This window comes from Otolemur garnettii, unplaced genomic scaffold (genome assembly GCF_000181295.1).
Source record: "Otolemur garnettii isolate 467f Iridium unplaced genomic scaffold, OtoGar3 scaffold00004, whole genome shotgun sequence".
NCBI classification, from domain to species: Eukaryota; Metazoa; Chordata; class Mammalia; order Primates; family Galagidae; genus Otolemur; species Otolemur garnettii.
The window spans coordinates 36792456-36814068 of NW_003852399.1; the positions used below are offsets into that span (position 1 = coordinate 36792456).

The 21613-nt window shown below is 34.9% G+C and overlaps 1 non-coding gene across 1 annotated transcript; it reads left to right on the forward strand.

Moving 5' to 3' along the window:
* Positions 1-329: 329 nt before the first annotated feature.
* On the forward strand, positions 330-436 carry LOC111728157. Its single transcript, XR_002775542.1, has one exon. It is a non-coding gene; the product is annotated as a U6 spliceosomal RNA (small nuclear RNA).
* Positions 437-21613: the final 21177 nt, after the last annotated feature.

Consider the following 21613-nt stretch of genomic DNA (forward strand, 5'->3'; position numbering starts at 1 on the left):
CCAGAGAGCTGGTGGAGATCGAGCTAAAAAATGAACATACATAATTTTAAAGACTTAAACATTCTCTCCTCAGTCTTTTTGACTCCATCTGCACCTGGCACACATATCAACTTTTTAGATGTCCAGTCATCCTGGGTTCTCTCAACTACTTTATCAAAAGTTGCCCTCCTGAAATATTGGAATAACATGTTTACAAGTTTATATGAAGGTAAATCCACCTGTCCACTTCCACAGAGGATAAGTGATTCATCCCAGAAAAATCTTTAAACCCAGGAGATGAATTCTTAGCACCTCTTGAGGGAGACTAAAGCAAAAGAAATCAGAGCAGGGTGCTTGCTTCCACAGCACATATACTAAAATTGGAATGATACAGAGAAGATTAGCATGGCTCCTGCCCCAGGATGACACGCAAATTTGTGAAGAGTTCCATATTAAAAAAAAAAAAAAGAAGAAGAAGAAAGAAAAGAAATCAGAGCAGGTAGCAAATGCCATGTAATTGATCATCTTTGAAATAGAGAGCTCTTGCCTTCCTTATGTGGCTGTTATCTGGCGTATGGAACTTTCTACCTTTGACCCAGTCATACAAGTCACCAGACCCAGTCACTTCATGATTCACATCCATCTACAAATCTTGTTTAAGAATTAGATATATAACAACATCTGTGGAGATTTGGGAAGACTAAAGAACAAAGGATAATCTATGCATAACAATGGGCTATTGATTCATTATCATATTTGTCATCTTAGCTCACACATAAGATATGTTTATTCATGTAGGAACTCTGTGAACTATTTTTTTATTTAATTGGTTAAAAGTAGAAAACTTCTTGGTGACCATGGTAATAAGAATAATTAGTGATTTTACCTAACAATGTGCAATAGTTTCAAATAGCATAATGTGAATAAATAAAAACATAGAAATATTTTCTTCTAGTGAAAAAGGACCATTTAAACACTTCGTTTTATGAAATCACCAACAGAAGCAACCTAATCATTTTATATTTTGTAGCATTCCAGGGAAGTTGTGAAGTAAGGACACAATTAGGATCCTTAAAAACTGGATTCTAATTGAACCTTTGTGATTTGTTAAATCTGAGATCTTTGAGCCTCATCTTCCTCTATAAAACTGGTGAGCATCATTGTAGGTAGGAGAAATTAAGGTAATCCCTGTGAAACTGCTTCACTTGTTTTGACTTTATCATAAATTCTATGCTCCATTCTTAAAAATAAAAATGCCTTTGAAAAGCATTTTGTTTTGGTAATGAGCTAATTTAATATTCACTTTTGCTATATGATAGATGAAATAGAATCCCTTAAATATTTGAATTCGAATGAGAGAATCAAGAATATATACGAATTGAGAATCACCAATCAAAAAATCAAAAATCCAGAATGCTCCAAAATGAGAAACTTCTTGAAGGCCAACATGACCCCACAGTGGGAAATTCACCTCCTGTGATGAGTTGCAGTCAAAATGCATTCATGACTTTGTTTCATGCACAAAATTTAAAATATTAAATAGAATCAACTTCACTATGTGTATAATGTGTATCTAAACCATAAAAAATTGTGTTTAGATTTGAGTCCCATCTCTAAAACATGTTATTATATACATGCAAATGTTCTAAAATCTAAAAATATTATAATCTGAAACACTTGATTCCAAGCATTTCAGAAACAGAATACTCAACTTATATATTTTTCTTTCTTTTTTTTTTTTTTCAATGAGCATTGAAAATATTTTGAAATAAAAAAAGAAAAACCTCCAACATCCGGTTCCTGGGGGAATCTTACCTGTTGACTTCTCCTAAAGCTATCATTATGCCTTCTAGATTAGAAGGAGTGAAGCCTGAATGTGTCTTCAGAATCTGTACACTTTCTATGACCCAGAATCACGCATTTTTTTGCTGTTTTTGTTAGTGATGTTGGTAGAGTTTGTGTATAGGTTTGTCTGCAGAAAGGAAAAATTGGTGAAGGATGCAGGAGACCTCTAGACTCCTGGTCATGTACTTCCTCTTCTGATGTCAGAGATTTGTATGACTGGGTCAAGGCTAAAATTTCCTCTTGAGTAAAAGTTATTCATTCCATAACTTCAGCATTCCCACACAAATGGACTACAGTAACTAGTTTCCCTTCTGAAAATATTCAAAAACATTTTTTATGTAGCTCATAGATAGTATGATTTATTGCTCCCCTCTAAACACTTACCTATTTATTTTCTTGAATAGTCAAAGTAATACAGATGTGGAAAAGTGAACACAATTTGAATTTCTATTTTCTGTTCTAAGAATTTGACATCCATCAAAGCACAGTATAATTCTAATTAGATTCCATGGTGCTTCTAAGTTGTGATTAACCTTTATAATTTTGTTGTTACATAAAATTGAATATTTAACATCTTGTCAGAAAATTTGAAGTTTCCAAAATTTTATACCCTTTTTTTCCTCTTAGCTAAGTCATGGTGGTAGGTTTGCTGCTAAGGAGATGTGGCCTCCAGTAAAATGCTTTAGGGGAGTAGGAGGAACCAGCAACAACAGTGTTTTCCCAGGCTGACAGCCTGAAATTGGGCATGAAAACTGGCCCCTGAAAAATCTCAGAGGCATGAGTCATGGACATCCTCAAAGCATCTAGTTCGTGTTGCATGGAGATAAGGAAAAGTATTGGATCTCATCCTAAAGGGAAAAATTAGAACAGGGCTCACATGGATCAGCACCTGGACAGCACTACCAAAGTTGGAAGATCATGGGCACTGGAGGAAAGTTAACATTTTTCCAGAAAAGCATTCCATGGAGCCAGGAGAGGGGTTCTTCTTACTGGTATGAAAGAGTGACACTGCTTAGTGAAAATGTATGTTAGCCTTTAATTTCATTGATTTCTCGAGGCAGTTTTTGGGCTTCTTTTTTCATCTTCTCAATTTCATTCATACTATTTGCCATCCACATTCTGAACTCTATTTCTGTTATTTTGACAGCAATTTCTTTATGGATGTTATTTTCAGCTATATCTCTCTTATAATCTCTTAGGGGAGTTGATCTGCTCTGATTTTTCATGTTGCCATGGTCTCTCTACTGATTCTTCCCTATGTATGGTTCCAGTTTATTTATTTATTTATGTACATTTTAAACTAGAATGTTAGGTGTTTCTAAATTGTTGTTGAGAGATATTTTAGTTGGGTTCCCTTAGGCAGCTCCCAGGAGGCAGTTGGGGATACAAGGCAGTGCCTGGGCCTATATGTACCTACCTGCCAACAATAGTGCCATTCAGCTGGCTCTGGGGCCTTGTAGATGTTGAGTCAGGTGGGCTGGTGACAGCCCCAGCTGTCCCAAAGTGCAGAGCTCTCCACACTCCTACTAGCCTTGCTGAGTGACAGTTCCTGGTTCCACCACTTGCTCAGTGGGCAGTCCGGCAGTTTGCCTGCCCAATCAGATGGGCTGTTATCTGCTGGGGCTCAGGGTACTAGTTCCCTGGACCCAGTTGACCTGGTTCAATTACCAGGCTGATCTAGAAAGTTCAACTGAGACACAACAGTAATTGAAAGCAAAAACGAATAGATACAGAAAATAAAACTGGAACAGCACAGGCAGCATGAATAGACAGCAAAAGTAACCTGCACAAGTCTAAGTGTAACAAAGAGGAATTTTATATAATAAAAAAGGGAACGTTTACAGCACTTCCAAAGAGAGATGGAAGTGGGTCCCTCTCCTAATGGAGAAAAGATGAGAGAGACAAAGGCAGTTCCAGGTAGGAATATCCTCTCCCTTTAAACCTGGTTGCAACTCCTTCATTGGCCTCTCTCTCTGTGCCTCTGGGAATTATTATTCTTTCTATTGGATATGGATTATTGCCTATTTACTGGTCTTTGGTTACCTAGGTCACTTCACACCCACATTCTTGTGGGCCCTCCAGATGTCCCAATTCAGCAGGCCAGGCTTTCTTCCCAGGCCCCTTCTGTCCCTTTCTTAGTGTCCCTTCTCATTCAGTTTCAGAGGCCCCAGGGGGCAGGGCTCTCCACTAGTATTCCAGAGGCTGCTGAGATGAAGTGGCTACTTCCTGTCTGTCAATCACTGAGTAGACTATTACTGGCTGGTTTAGATGCCTAATCTGAGAGGCTGATGTCAAATTCAGAGGCCCCAGGATGTGGAGTTTGCCCCACCCTTTCCAGGACCTGCCAGAGCAGAGCAGCTGCTTGCTACCCAGTTAGCCCACTCAGCAGGGATTTGGGACTTTGGATACTATAACAGGCTGGCTGATATCAGTTTCAAGGGCCCTGGGCATGGAGTTTACTGCGTCCCTTCCAGGGCCTGTCAAAGTGTGCAGTAGCTTATTGTTATACTGACCCACTCAGCAGGGTTTTAAGGCCTTTTGGAAACTAAAGGAGCAGGCTGGAATCAGATCCAGGACCCCAGGATGTGGAGCTCTCCACCCCCATTACTACTCACTGTTTATATGAGCCAGTGCTCAACTGCAACTTGGACTTTGCCTAACAAGTGCAAACAATATAATTTAATTGTATGTACCCTTATATTAGTCTGAAATAACTTAAATAAATAAATATATACATATGTGTATTTACATTAATATTATCAAAATCCCTGTGGTTCTATTAGAACTAACGGAAGAAAACTACCATCTTTGATAGAAACAGAGATGGTGTGGAAAGAAGACTCCCCCATCTAAGAGTTTAGACAGACACTCATGAACAGTAATTTTCACATCAATACCAAGTCTTTGGATTTGCAAAGAAAGGCCCATGGCTGCAATATTCAGAAAGAACTAAATATATTTACATTAAAAAAGAGGATTTTTTTTTTCAGTTGTCCTGCTCTGAAAATGGCTTAATTAAAATAGTAAAAGAAGGCCAAATAAGAAAATGAAATAAACAAGGGTATTTAAAAACTATTTATGTTGACCCCACAGTGATGTGAAGAGTTAAAAACTTAACTCCTACACCACCGTGACCCCCAGTACCCTCCCTCCTTCCCTCTCCTCACTCCCTTCTCTTGGGGGTGGAACACAAATATAAGAGGGAATTTACCTACCAAATGCAATCAGTGTAACCCAATTTTTTGTATCCTCAATGAATCCTAAACAATAAAAGACAAAAACTTAACTCTTTCCTCTTTCCCTAAATATTCACAAAAACATACAACACAGACAAAAATGTGTGAGTATTTATGGTATATGAATATATAAAAAACGTCTCACAAAGTTTTGATATATTAGGAAAAAATAGAATAGCCATCAGACACAATATAGAGAAGAAAAATTCAACAGAGGCAAAAAAGTCCAAAAAAGTTAAGTCTATGAAATTTCAAGAGTCCCTTTGGAATACTCAGAAATATTTTTTTTAATGTGACAGAGAACTGAAAGTTCCAGTCTTTATTTTATTTTTTTTTTTTTTTGAGACAGAGCCTTAAGCTGTCCCCCTGGGTAGAGTGCCGTGGCATAGCTCACAGCAACCCCCAACTCCTGGGCTCAAGCAAGTCTCCTGCCTCCGCCTCCCAAGTAGCTGGGACCACAGGCGCCCGCCACAATGCCCGGCTATTTTCTTGGTGCAGCCGTCATTGTTGTTTGGCGGGTCTGGGCTAGGGATTCAAACCCGCCACCTTAGGTGTACATGGCTGGCGCCTTAGCCGGTTGAGCTATAGGTTCCCAGCCAAGTTCCAGTCTTATTTACATAGATCTGACGGAGTACCGAACAGCCAGACTTTAAGTATATCTCCAAGGCCTTCTTAGGTTCTAATTAGCATTCCAACCTGATTTGGCATATAGATTAGAATTGCCAGGTACAATATAAAAATCCCACCTACTTATATTTGCATTTTGAGTTAAAAATAATTTTTAATATAGGTATATCACTAATAATATATAGGCCATACTTATACTAAAAAGTAATTCATTATTTATCTGAAATTCAAATTTAACTGAGTACTCCGTATTTTATTTGCTAAATCTGACAACCAAAATACAGATAAAATTTTTTTTGTTGTTTACTTTAGCTTAATATCTGCTTGCTCAGTCTATCTCTCATTTGTTAGTCTTGTTCATCACTCCCCTCCTTCTAATGGAGCCACCTTGTCTCATCCATCAACATGGTGTTATGTCCCTGTGATTGAATATCATTATTGACTATGATTGAACTCATGATAGCTGATTTTGAATGCCTTCTGCCTCTGGTCAACTAAAAATATCTGCCATAAATATTATTATGAGCTGCAGAGGTAAGATTAGACATTCTAATTATTTTAGGTATTATGAATACCTTTTAGTGTATTTTGCCATGCAATAAATGCATCACAGGCCAGGCACTATTCTAGGTAATGGGAATAGAAAGTAGAAGGATAAGACAAGATTCTTGTCCTGAACGGTCTCACATTGCATTTGTGGAAAAGATGAATAAACAAGTAATTTCAATTCTAATTGCCATAATAGAGGTTTAAAAGGAGCAGCTAAATAAAGAAACCTCTACCTGATGATCAAGGAAGTTGTTCTTTCTGAGATAAGAGCTAGAGAAGCATGAGTACAAGAGTGCACCATGAAAGAAAGGGCTTTCCAAGGAGAGGGAGCAGGGTGAACAAAAACAGCAAAGTGTGCAAAGGTTTGCCATATTCTAACATGTGAAAGTAGCTCTGTATTTCTTGACCAGTAATAAAGAACAACACAGGCAAAAATGTGTATTTATGGTATGTGTATATATGCACAGTAATACACACGACATCACTAACCTAGACTAATCAACAAATCCTGAAAAACTCTATATAAATTTCTCAAGATTTTTGGTCTTTATTTTATAAAACTTGGCAGGAATTAACATCTTTTAAGTAGTAGTTTACATTATCAGATGCACCAGGTAGCTCAGAACAAAACACTCTGGTAGCAATGATAGAAGGTGTGATTCGATTATTCACTAAGGATGATGGTCTCAGTAAAAGCCCTGACTTCAGTGATTCATATGTAACAAAAAATAATTGTACCCCCTAAATCTATTGAAATTTTAAAAATTCAAACAAAGAGGGAAGAAAAAAATAAAATGTATGATTAGAATGCAAAGGAATCGGAGAAAGGGATGTGTGTAAACGTGGCGTTTCATAGTGTGAGGTCAGAGGAAAATAAGATGTAATCTCTGTCAGGAGGTATAAGTAGGTTTGAGGAATATGGTGGATTAAAGAGCTATTTAGTTTATTGAGTTAATAAAATTTACTGTTCAGTTCATGGAACTATAAGGGGACACTAAGGGGAAGTTAGGAGTCTTAGATGATTCCCTTGTTTCTGGATTGATAATAACTCCATCTAGTAACATCTGAACAAGGATGAGGAGGTCTGGAGAATAAGACACATTTGCTCAGTTGCAACTTCAGAAAGCACAGATCCAGGGCTATGGTGAGACAGGTGAGGCACAAAATTTAACTGATTTAAAGAAATCTATTTCCTTCTGTTGCTTGTCCTCCAATCTGAACAACCAGTTCAGTAGTTCTGCTTATTCACTCACATACTTTTGCTCCAAGCCACTGACATTTATTTCTGGTGAGTAATTGTATTAAATTGATCTTGGAATTCAATACGGTACTTATGAAATCCCAACAGAGCTTTTCATGGAATTTAACAAACTGACTAATTTTGAGATGGAAAGCATGAGCCCAGTCATAACAGGTACACTCCTGATGAGAAAGAATGAAGTGGCAGGAATGGAATATTTGATATTAATACTCACGATAGGATACAATAAATACTATCTTGGTGATGAGTGAGTGATGAGCTTATAACTTCAACTCAAACTTCAGAAAAGCAATACCTGTAACCACAATGCTTGTATTTCCATAATATCCTAAAATTAAAGCTAAATAATTAAAATTAAATAATACTTATTAAAATTCCATAGTAAATTTAGCCTTTGTGCTTGAATAAATAGATTAATGGAGCTCAATGACCATAAAGAGACTTACTCATACATATATAATAACTTGATATATACTGAGTGGGCATTCATTATAGACCAGTGCAAAAATGCTGATTATGCACTTAAGTACTACTTATTATACACCTTATTATGCTTATGGAAAACACAATAGATTCCTGTTTCACAATATTAAAAAAAAATCAAATGCAAGTCAAATGAAGACCAAAAGCTTAAAAACAATTCTATAAATATCTTAGAAACCAATAATAGAAATTATCTCTTATTTGAAATTAGGTAGTATGTCTTAAAAAGCACAAAGAAATGTGTTCATCTGCAGACACTAAACTGAGAACAAAAAGTCAAAACACAAACTGACAAACCACAATCCAAATAATTGACACTGGATCAATATTAACTTACATAAGCAGCAAGTAGGGGTGAGAAATGAAGGGGCAAAATCTACCTAACAGGTATAATGGACTCTACTAAGGTAAGGGGCACACTTATAGTTGTGACTCAGGCATTACAAAAGCAATCCATAACACAGAAACCTTTGTATCCCCTTAATATTCGGAAATTTAAAAATAAGTCATGAGCAAATGAGTCCCATAAGTCAATCAGGAAAATATAAGTACCACACAAAATGGGCAAAAGATATAAGCAGTCACAACAAAGGAGAATAAATAATGGGGAAAAAAACCTGTATTCAAATGATACTAAGTATTATTAAAAGATATCAAAGAATAAATAAATGTAGAGTAAGAAGAAAGCCATATTGTCCAGAACAGTAAAGATTAAAATGTTTGACAATACCAAGTGTATGAACATCATGAGTTCTCTTCATATGCTGCTTGTGTGGGTATGATTTGGCATACATATTTTCCAACTCTTTTGGCTGTATATAGTAGAGATTCACATACAAAACCTCTGTGATTCAAGAAGTCCACTTCAAGGCACATGATCTGAAGTAACTTTTACACATGTCAATAAGGAAACATGTACAAAAAATTTGAGGATACAACATTCACTACTACTTTATCCCCCCCCAAAAAAACCTAGAAAAAATATCAAATGCTAGTAAAACAAATGGATATATTGTAGCATGTGGATTGAATCAAACACCAAACAGTGAAAATAAATAAAATATGGTTGTACAAATTATCAGGGATGAAACTCAAAACAGTATTTAACTGTTTAATACACAAAGTACATATTATATAATCCATTTACATGCAACAGAGAACAGATAAATATGTCAGACAGTCAACTAGAGAAAGACGCATACAATTAGAAAGTGGAATCTTGAGAGTATTCAATGCAGAGGAAACACCCTATTCTTTTCAAACTGATTAGTCCATTCATAAAAGTTCATTTTATTTTTGAGTTATTAATATATCATGTATATGATAGGTACCATTTTGATAACACTTCTTTATGTAAATCCAATAATTGATGATTTTGTTGCTATTTTGATATTTTGGGGGGAAAAATCCTGAAGCCATGATTTTCCCCTGCTCTCACACCATAACAATTGACAAAGAAGACTTCTATGACCCCGAGCACAGTGGCTCATGCCTGTAATCCTAGCACTCTGGAAGGCTGAGGCAGGTGGATTGCCTGAGCTCACAGGTTCAAGACCATCCTGAACAAGAGTTAGACCCTGCTACTAAAAATAGCCAGGCATTGTGCAGTAGTCCAGCTATGTACTTGGGAGGCTGAGGCAAGAGAATCACTTTAGCCTGAGAGTCTGAGGTTGCTGTGAGCTATGAAGCCACAGCACTCTACCAGGGGTGACAAAGTGAGACTCTGTATAAGAGACAGAGAGAGAAATTTGTGACCAAATGTGGGGGTTTCCCCTCTCACCCAGCAGCAGATACCAGCTGGCATCCTCTTCAATTCCCACACACCCTACCCAGAGATGGCATCAGGTCCCACAGGCTGAGGTTCAGTCCTCAATACTAAGCCCTTCTTCCCAAGGCCAGGCCTCTGGAACTTCAGAGCAACCTACTTCAAGTTGGGGCTCTCCCTATGACTCCCTCTTTGAGTTTGTTTAATTTTCCAGTTCAGCTTACAGAACTCAGGGAAATACATTTATTAGTTTATTGTAAAGAATATTACAAAAGATACAAATAAAGAGATGTATAGGGGAGGGGTGCAGACCTTCCATGTCCTCCCCAGGGTAGGCACCATCCAGGAAAGATTTTTCCTTGTCCAGAGGATCTCTGAATGCTGCCTTTTTTGATTTTTTTATAGAGTCTTCATTATACAAGTGGGCATGCTTGACAACCAGATGGAAATGTAATTGGACAAAAATTGCATGATCTAAAGCCAGCAAGGCCAGTCCAGATTCTTCGTAGCCTCTTGGTGTAGTGCTCCTTACTCCAGGATATGTGACAGAGATTTCTCTCTGGAATGAGGGTTTTTTGACTCACAATTAGAATATACTCCTTTCTTGAGCAAGTGAAAAAAGGACAGGAGAAGTTTAGAAAGTGAGGTTATTCTGTTTCCTGAGGTCTGCTCCTGAGGGCTAAATGGTCTGAACATTGTAACAAGAGTTCTGGAAGTTATAAGCCAGGAACTGTAGAAGAAAACAATCTACATGTACAAACACACACACACCATCACACATATACATCCTATACATACACACACATATATATACATACACACATATATCTCACAATACCAAAATGATTTATCTTGATGGATACTTTGGTACCCAACACGATATTCTGGACATTCTGACTGATAATCGTTATCACACACTTCATATCTGTTTGTTTCTTTCTTCTGTTATGAATGACCATACAGATTTGTGGTACCCATCTTTAGAAATACTACAAATTGTCCACTAGTTGTATCACTTTCTGATTATAGAAGTTTCTGGTGTTATCATACTGTTTCTTTGTTATTGTTCAACTTTAGGCTAAATATTGTCTGGGGAAAAGTTTTATGGTTTGTGTATTTGAGATCATAAAGTTATCCTTTTTCTCTGAAACTTTCATATCTGCCTGGCTGACATATTTCTCTATCTATACCCAATTACACTTTGTCAAGCTCTTTTTTTCTTCTTCATCAAAATATCTTGTCTGTTTTTCTGCATACTTGACACTAACATCAATCATTAAGTCCTGAAATTCCTTTCATCTTAGCAGGTTTTATTAAAGATATAGGGGTTGTTTGATCCTAGAGAATATTTCCAATACCTGAAAGGTTTTGCTTCAAAAATATCATGCAGTTTCCTTTCATAAACCTAATAACTTTAATCAAGTTGCCAGTATTTTTTCTGAAGATTTAGACAATTTAACGACAATGCAACTCATTTCTTCATTGAACATGACTCAAGTTCAATCCATATAATTTTTAAAACCAAGGAAAAATTTCCCTAGTGCAAACCTCTCACCATCCTTAATCATCAGAGAAATGCAAATCAAAAATACTTTGAGATATCATCTAACTCCAGTAAGATTAGCCCACATCACAAAATCCCAAAACCAGAGATGTTGGTGTGGATGTGGAGAAAAGGGAACACTTCTGCACTGCTGGTGGGAATGCGAACTAATACGTTCCTTTTGGAAAGATATTTGGAATCACTTAGGGATCTAAAAATAGACCTGCCATTCAATCCTTCAATTCCTCTACTAGGTATATATCCAGAAGACCAAAAATCACTTTATAACAAATATATTTGCACAAGAATATTTATTGCAGCCCAATTCACAATTGCTAAGTCATGGAAGAAGCCCAAGGGCCCATCACCCATGAATAGATTAATAAATTGTGGTGTATGTACACTATGGAATATTATGCAGCCTTAAAAAAGATGGAGACTTTACCTCTTTTATGTTTACATGAATGGAGCTGGAACATATTCTTCCTAGCAAAGTAGCTCAAGAACGGAAGAAAAAGTATCCAATGTACTCATCCCTACTATGAAACTAATTTATAAACACCCACACTTCCAAATGAAAGCTATAACCCTACTACAGTCCAAGAGGAAGGGGAGGGGAAAAATGGGAGGTAGGGGGGAGGAAGGGTAATTGGTGGGATCACACCTATGGTGCATTTTACAAGGGTACATGTTAAATCTACTAAGTGTAGAATATAAATGTCTTTACACAATAACTAAGAAAATGTAGTGAAAGCTATGTTAACCAGTTTCATGAAAGTATTTCAAATTGTATATAAAGCCAGCACATTATACCCCATAATTGCATTATTGTACACAGCTATGATTTAATTAAAAAAACTCTTCCAATTATTAGTAGATATATCAATATTTCTACTAATGACCATATTTGAAGGCAATTTAGACTTGACCTCAGCAGAACATCAACAGAAAGGTATTTTCACAAATTAGATTCAGTAATTTTTTGTTCTATAAAGAGGCTATGTTTAGGTCAGAATGAGAAGTATGGGGCCTCTCCCATTCAATGTTCACCTCTTGGCAAAAGATATTCTTTTCTTGGGTCTTCTCAGGAGAAGAGTCTAGTTTGAACTTTTGGCAACTAGGTTCTATGAAGCTCTGAAAGTCTCCAGGTTAAAGCTATAATTTGCACCCCACTCTTCATCCCGCTCTTCCACACATCATTCATCAACATATAATTTATATATTTGACTGATGATAAATAGAAATTTGCTTACTATTAATCAAGATCTTACTTGAGTTTATAAATTAAAACAAAATGACAGGGAAATTAAACTGGAAAGCAGAAACACACACACACATTTGGGGTAATGAAAGAGAATAAATCTAGGAAGACATTATATTTCTAATACTATATAAAAGTGAGCAGATATTTGAGAATACTTAATTGATTTTAATTAATATAGATACCACATTCATTCCCATAATTAGTTGACACTTTTGAAAACAAGAAAATATAGTAAAATATAATTTTTGTGTTGTTATGCAGCAGTATACTTCATAATTTTCAAGTAGAGAATATAAAAAAAACTTATATGCACCAAGGGGTTTTTTAATTTGTTTTTTTGTTCGTTTGTTTTTTTGTCACATTCAGAATGAATGCTATTTGTTAAGGTTAACCAAACCTCACAGAAAAGCTGATTCCGTCAAGAATTTAACAGTGTAAACTCAGAGGCATTGTCTTGTGGATTTACATTGTATCTCTGGGTCAAATGTGTTTGCTATTGACTTTGATCAAAACTAACCTAGAGACAAATCCTCAGCTTCTGATGAATTGCAGGTTGATCTGGAGGGGAATATCCCCAAATCTACAAAGATACTCATGAAATCCACAAAGATACTCACTAAATCTAGGCTAAACAAGATAAAATCCTCATAATTTTTAACTTATATACATGAGTTGCTCAAAACTAATTGTATGCTCCTATCAATATTAATAAATATTATTGTAATATAGCAGTCAAAAATTCTCTCAAAGGTAAATTATTCAAAACCAAAAACTTATTAGAAAGAGCATGGGCTTGGGATTTAAACAGGCTTTAGTTTAAATTCTTTTTACAAATTATCATTTATGTGATTTGAGATAAATTAGTTAAATTCACTCTGTGTGTGCTCTAAACTTAAAAATGAAGTCAAGGTTATTTACATTAGAACTTTGCAAACATTTTCCTGTTTTTCACAGAGGGTTAAACAAGAGGCAATTTGTGGGTGTTTACATAGGAATTGTTAAAAAATAATCTTTATAGTATATATTTATAGGAAAAATATAATAAAAGTATTGGGTAGAATATGAAAATTAGCTTATAAATTATTTTCCAATAGTTTCATAAGCCAGTTGAACTTGATCCATGAACATAGTTTTTTGATATCATCTTATTTTTTTATTTCAAAATATTAAGGGGGTATAAATGTTTTAGGTTACATGGATCTTTTTTGTAATGCTTGAGTCCTGGCTACAGATGTGCTCATTACCCAAATAGTGTTCATTGTACCTGTTAAGTTAGTTTATTCTCTTTCCCCAGTTGCTTTCCATTGAGTTCTTTACTTCCTTCTCATCAGTGTGCCCGTCTATTATTTCCAATTTAATAGTGGGTACGTGTGGTGTTTGTTGTTCCATTCTTGTGATACTTCACTTAGCATCATCTCCAGTTCTGTCCAGATTATTGCAAAAGGTAGGAATTAATCATTTTATGGCTGAGTAGTACTCCATGGTGCACATATACCACATTTTATTAATCCACTCGTGAACTGATGGGCACTTGAGGGGATTCCATATCTTTTCAATACTGAATTGTGCTTCAATAAACATTCATGTGCAGTTGTCTATTTGATAAAATGACTTCTACTTCTTTTCTTTGGGGTAAATACCTAATAGTGAAATTTCTAGATTGAGTTATAGGTCTGAGTTTAGTTCTGTGATGAGTCTAGATTGTACTCATTTGCAGTCCCACCAGCACTGTATAAATGTTCCTTTCTCTCTGCATCCATACCAATACCTATTGTTTTTTAATTTTTTAATAAATATATTCTATCTGGGGTTGAGGGATATCTCATTGTGGTTTTAATTTGTATTTCACTGATGATTAGTGGCATTGAGCATTTTTCATATGTTTACTAGCTATTCATCTTTCTTCCTTTGAGAAGCTTTCGTTCCTATCTTCTACTCCCTGTTTAATGCCATTGTTTGCTTTTTCTTTCTGGTTTGTTTAAGTTCTTTGTAAATTCTGGATATTGCCCCTTTATCAGATGTGTAGCTTGAGAATATTTACTCCCACTCCAAAGGTTGTCTGTTTGCATTGTTGATTGTTTCCTTAACTGTGCAGAAGCCTTTCAGTTTAATAAAATCCTATTATTAATTTTTGTTGTAGCCATGATTGCCATTGCGGTCGTTTTCATAAATTCTTTCCCTAAGCTGGTATCTAGAAAAGACTGTATTTTCCTCTAGAATTCTTATAAAGCCATACGAATTCTAGAGAAATATAATTATCTTTTATATATAATAATCTTTTCAAAATATTTTTAGTTATCAGCAACATGTAATTTTGCACACATAAGTACAGAAATATAAACTATTTTGAAACCTTTCAAAACTGTTCAATTGAATTATATTTGAAGAGTTGAATACCTCTCTTGTTTTTCTTAATATTTTTCATAATTTTAAATGTATTGGTATAATAAGAATTTATTTTGAATATACAGGAGCTTTTTATATGAATGACTTCACAGTAAGATGAAGCTTTCATTGGAGGACTTCTGTATACTTTCCAAGGTGTTACCCTGGAGCAAAGTTAGACAGAGGTATCAGCTATAGTGATCTATTGCTACATAACAAGGAAGCTTTAAATTTTATGGCTTAAAGCAATAATATTCACATAGTTTTTTCACAAATTTGCAATTTGGGTAGGACTCAGCAAAATTTCTCATTATTATTATTATTATTATTTTTTTTTTTTTTTGAGACAGAGCCTCAAGCTGTCCCCCTGGGTAGAGTGCCGTGGTATTACAGCTCACAGCAACCTCCAACTCCTGGGCTCAAGCGAGTCTCCTGCCTCCGCCTCCCAAGTAGCTGGGACCACAGGCTATTATTATTATTTCTAATTGGTATCAGCTGCGATAGCTTGCCTGGCGCCAAAAGACGTATTCTTAAGATCATTCACAGCACTGACACCTTGCTGCTGGCTGCTGACTGAAAGCTCACCAAGGCTCTCCTAACCAGGGGCCTTGGTTTCTCTCCACAAAGACATTTTCATGGGGCTCTCTGGGTTTCCCTTAGCATGTTGACTGGGTTCCAAGAGCTAGTATTCCAAGAGACAGGAAGTAGAAGATGTTAGATTTTACTTCCTGTGCTCAGAAACTGAGTATAACTTGTGTTCCATAATATTAATAAACAGTTACACCACCACTCAGATTCTAGAGAGGGGCATAGACCCTCAATGTCTTTCTATAGGTTCTGAAACCCAAGCCCCTTTTGTAGTGTCACTAGTTCCTTGTAGGTAATAGTCAGCAGTGAATTCTGTATCTAATTGTTACAGTTGATATCCAGGTATTACAGAACCTTCTTGTACAAGCCCAGGGCATTAAGAAGTACCAAGTACCTATCCTGCTCGGTGTTGGTGAAGACCATGGCATGTTCATCTGCCTGTGTTACACTCTGCCTCCCACGGAATACTTCTCACTGATAGAAGGTGGGTCTAGAATTCTGAAAAACTAATAACACTTCAGATTTTTGAAGGATGGAGGAACAACATCCTGTTGTACACCTGTCTTAGTTCAGGCTACTATTTATAACCGAGTAGCATAAACTAGGTAGCTTACAAACAAAAGAAATGTATTTCTCAGTGTTCTGAAGACTGAAGTCGAAGATTAGGGTGCCAGCATAGTCTAGTTTTGGTAAGGGTCATCTTTCTGGTTGCACACTGTTAATATTTTGTGATATTCTTACATGGTGAGGAGGTTTGAAAGCTTTCTAGAGTCCTTTTTATAATCCCCTTTATGAGGGCTCCACCCTCATGACCTAATTACTATCCACAAGCCTTAGAACCTAACACCACCACAATGGAGCTTAGGATTTCAACAAAATATGAATTTTTGCAAAAAAAAAAATTCAGTCCATAGCAATCCCTATAACCTATTGTGACAAATCAAATGTGAAATTCTGATTTACTTTCATAGAAAGATTAGTCATGATGCACATAATATGTCTAGCAGATCAGAGTGTTAATAGGTATGTGAATAGTGGTTTAAATATGAGGGCTCTGTATTAAGATGATTAGAATTCAATTTCTGGTTCCATCTTTTTCTAATTATGTGACGTTAACAGTAAAATAGAGATTAAAGTAGATTTTACTTAGGGTTATTATAAGTAATAGATAAAATAAAGCATACAAAGAATGTAGCACTATATAGCCCATCTTAAAATAGATGTAAGTTTATTAATCTAATTTTGATAATGAATAATATAAATCACATTAGCCTTCTGTGAGCCATTTCTAATCTCGTGCTTTTCAGTATGTTTACTTTATACTCTTTTTAAAGCAATAGTCTATGGCCATTAACCCAATGTCATCAGTTTCTTATTTTTATCCATTTTGCTTTACACTTCATGTTCTTTAACTCTTTTCCACTCATTGACACTGTTTCAATTTTGCCTATGTTGTATGATAAGGTGTTTCAAACCTCATATACTAAAATATTAAAGAAAAGGCAAAGGAAAAGCAGTCTATGGATTTGTTAGATTTGTAACTTGAGGCTCCAAACTCATTATCTTTTGTTTATAATGAAAGCCAGCTTTCAATTCAACAGACTCACTTTTCATAGGATCCAATTTTTAAAAATGAAATTTTAGAAAACAAGGTAGTAATATATAAAACCATGCTAGTGAATGCATTAAAAATCAGACAAGGAATATAAACACTTAAAAACGGGATCAGTACCAGATTATAAATGAAGAAGATGCAATGAGAGGTATGGATAAGAGCTTCTACAAGTATTCAAAAGTTCTATAAATTGTACATCATTACACTTATCAATAAGTATAATACGAAATTAAGTGAACTCAGAGAAAAAACCCAAACAAAAAGTTTTCTTATCAATGACACTGAAACAAATCTAATTACATTTACAATACAGTGGGTCTTCAGCACAGTTTTTCTTATTCAATATCATATTATTAATAGCAAAATATAGCATAGTATATGGAAGCATAAATAAGAATGTTTTTGATTCATTGCCTTTATAATAAACTAAAACTTAAATAGAACACCGTTTACCAATGATATGCATATTTCCTCTTTATTATTTAAAAATTCCATGTATTTCCCTATTTTTAAGAAACACTATTAGATATTTTACTTTACTTCATAAAATATTGTTTTGCTGAAATAATAAAATATAAAATTAGCTTATTGTAAGCCTTATAATCCTACATAATGTCTTTCTACATTGTCCAGCTCTAGAACATGATATGATATTATAAGTGAAAAGATTTTGTAAACACATACACGTATAGCAATGGAACATAAAATACGATCAGCCTATATATTTATGAGCAGTATTATTAGCATTGTCTTTATGTCATGTGTTGTTATTAAAATATAAATATAGTGTTATATCCCATTGAACTTTCAAAGCTTATAATACTATCCCTTATTCTTTTGCATGTGAGTATCCAATTTTCTCAGGATGATTTATCAAAAAGTCTGTCCTTTCATCCTTGGAGTGGTTTTGGCATCCTTGTAGAAGATCAACTGACTGTGTATTCAAGAGTTCTTTCTGGGCTTTTTTTTTTTTTTTTATTAAATCATAGCTAAGTACATTAATGTAATCATGGGGTACAGTGTGCTGGTTTTATATACAATTTGAAATATTGTCACCAAGCTGGTTAACATAGCCTTCATGGCATTTTCATAGTCATTGTGTTAAGACATTTATATTCTACATTTAGAAAGATTCACATCTACCCTTGTAAGATGGACCATAGGTGTGGTCCCACCAATCACCCTCCCTCTACCTAGCCTCCTCCCTTCCCTTCTCTCCCTCTCCCACTTTTGGACTATAATTGGGCTATAGCTTTCATATGAAAGCTATAAATTAGTTTCATAGTAGGGCTGAGTACATTGGATACTTTTTCTTCCATTCTTGAGATACTTTGCTAAGAAGAATATGTTCCAGCTCTATCCATGTAAACATGAAGGAGATAAAGTCTCCATCTTTCTGTAAGGCTGCATAATATTCCATGGTATACATGTACCACAATTTATTGATCTATTCGTGGATCGATGGGCACTTGGGCTTCTTCCAAGATTAAGCAATTATGAATTGGGTTGTAATCAACATTCTGGTACAAATATCTTTGCTCCTCATAAAATTTTTGCCTAGGCCAATATCTTCAAGGGTTTTCCCTACACTTTCTTCTAGTGTTTTTATAGTTTCATGTCTTAAGTTTAAATCTTTAATCCAGTGAAAGTCTATCTTTGTTAATGGTGAAAGGTGTGGGTCCAGTTTCAATCTTCTACAGGTAGCCAGCCAGTTCACCCAGCACCATTTGTTAAATAGTGAATATGATGTTGGCTGTAGGTTTGCTGTAGATGGCCTCTATCAGTATTCCATCCCCTTAGTATACATTTGTCCTTATGCCAATACTATGTTGTTTTAAGTACTATAGCTTTGTAGTACATTACAAAGTCAGGAAGTATGAGTTCTTCAATATTTTTTCCCAAGACTATTGGCTATTTGAGGCCCTTTACAACTCCATATACACTTGAGTACCTGTTTTCCATTTCTATGAAAAACAAACTGTTAGAATTTTTTATAGAAATTGTAATGAATCTGTAGATCACTTTATGTGGTTTTAAATATTAAGTACCTAACCATAATATAAATCACTTTATGTGGTTTTAGCAATGTTAAATTTTCCTATCCATAAACACAGTATATTTCTATTCATTTAGGTCTTCTTTAATTTCTTTCAACAATGCATACAGTTGCAAGCACACATGTATTTCTCCTGCTTGTTTAGACTTATTTGTAAGTATTTATTATAATTATTTTAGATACTATTATAAAGGGAAATGCCTTTTTAGTATCCTCTTAGGGTTGCTCATGGCAGTATTTAGAAACAACTGACTTTTCTTTGTTTTACAGCTTTGCTGAATTCTTTTTTTTTTTTTTCTTTTTTCAGTGTTTAGCTGGGGCTGGGTTTGAACCCACCACCTCCAGTATATGGGGCTCTCACCGTACTCCTTTGAGCCACAGGCATTGCCCTTTGCTGAATTCTTTTATTAACAACATTTTGCATTCTTTCAGATGTTCTATGTATAAGATAATGTCTTCTATAGAGATGTTTTTACCTCTTCCTTTTAAACTTGAATGTCTTTTCTTTCTTTTTCTTATCTAATGGCTGTCGGCAGTACTCCTAATACCATGTTTAATAGCAATAATGAAAGCAGACATTCTTTTTGCGATCTTGCTGTTAGAAGGGAAATTTTCAGATTTTCCACAATGAAGTGTAATGTTTGCTTTGTGGATTTTGTACAAATCATTACCATGTTGAGGAACTATTCCTCTATTCTAAGATTCCTTAGAGCTTTGCCATGAAAGTTTGATAAATCTTCTACATCACTTGAGGGGTTCATGTATTTGTTTTTTCCCTTTTGTATATTAATATGATATATTATATGGGCTGATTTTTATAAAAAAGAGCCCCCTCCTCTTTTGTCTCTGGTATACATCCCACTTGAACAAGATGAATACTTCTTTTTAATATGTCTTAGTATTAAATTTACTAATATTTTATTGCAGATGATTTTTGGCATGCATGTTTTTGAGAGATATTTTTTGGTATTTTCTTTTCTTATGACACTTTGGTATTCAGGTGATAGTAGCCTCATAGAATAAATTAGAAAATGTTCCCTATCCTTCTTTTTATTAGAAGAATTTTAGAAGAGATTGTGTTAATTCTTCTTTAAAGCTTTGGTATAATTTACCTGTGAAGACATCTGGCCCTGCACTTTTCTTTGTTGGAAGGTTTTTGATTACTGATTCAATCTCTTTACGTGGTATACTTGAAATTTTCTACTTTGTCTTGAGTCAGATTAGCTAATTTGTGTATTTTGAGGAACTTGTATTCTGTGTTTACTCTATATTTAATCTAATTTGCTGGAGTACACGTGTTCATAGTATGGCCCTCTAATCCTTTTTAGTTCTGTAAGGGTAGTAGTAGTAGTTCCATTTTCATTCTTGGTTTCAGTTACTTGCATCTTCTCTTTCTTTTCCTTCATCAGAGTAACTAAAAGTTTATAATTTATTTAATTTTTTCAAAGAACCAAATTTTGGAGGTGTTAATGTTTTTCTGTTCTCTAACTTATTTTTCTCCACACTAATCTGTTTTATTTTATTTCCATCACTAGCTTCATGTCTAGTGTGCTCTTCTTTTGCTTGCTCTATAAAGTAAATAGTTAGGTTATTGATTTCAGCCTGTTCTTTTTTTAATGTAGGCATATATGTCTATAACAAACTTCTTTTAGTAGGCTGCCAAAGAAGAAATAATATGAGATGAAAAGATTTCAAGAATTTTAGGGCAGTGTCTGTGGCTCAAAGGAGTGAGGCGCCGGCCCCATATGCCAGAGGTGATGGGTTCAAACTCAGCCCTGGTCAAAAGAAAAAAAAAAAAAATTCAAGAATTTTAAAGTGAAATAATCTGAAGATATTCCTCATAGAACATTGCACAATATCAACCCATTTGTTATAGGTTAAAAGGTTGCTTTTCTGCTTGTATTGTCTGTGAATACATAAATTTCATTTACATGTATAATTTATACAGTTATTTTGAGAATAAAAATTTAGATTGTTCTAAAAGCAAATGAGAAATGTATTATTATTGTTATTATCACCATCATCCTTGTCTTAATTATTACCCATTTAAAGTGTCAAAATTGAGGCTTTTTTTTTTGCAATATCAAGAGTTATGAAAGTGACAGACTGAGAGAACAATGAAACACTAGGCATAGATATGCAAATCACAATAATTTGAGTTAGAATGAATTGACTTGCCATTAAATAACACTGATGAAGGGATGAGATTTGATTGTTGAAAGAGTTAGAATGCCAAGTTAGAGGCAAAATGCTTAACAGAGTGAAGTCATTTATTACAGAGTTGTTTGATTTGACCCATATTCTAAAATGTCATCTCAAGATAAACTTGAATATATTTCTATTTGGAAGCACAATTAGTTACATAAACTATTCATCTCTGTTGAAAGGGTTTAAGTTCCATGGAGGCTCTGATGCAC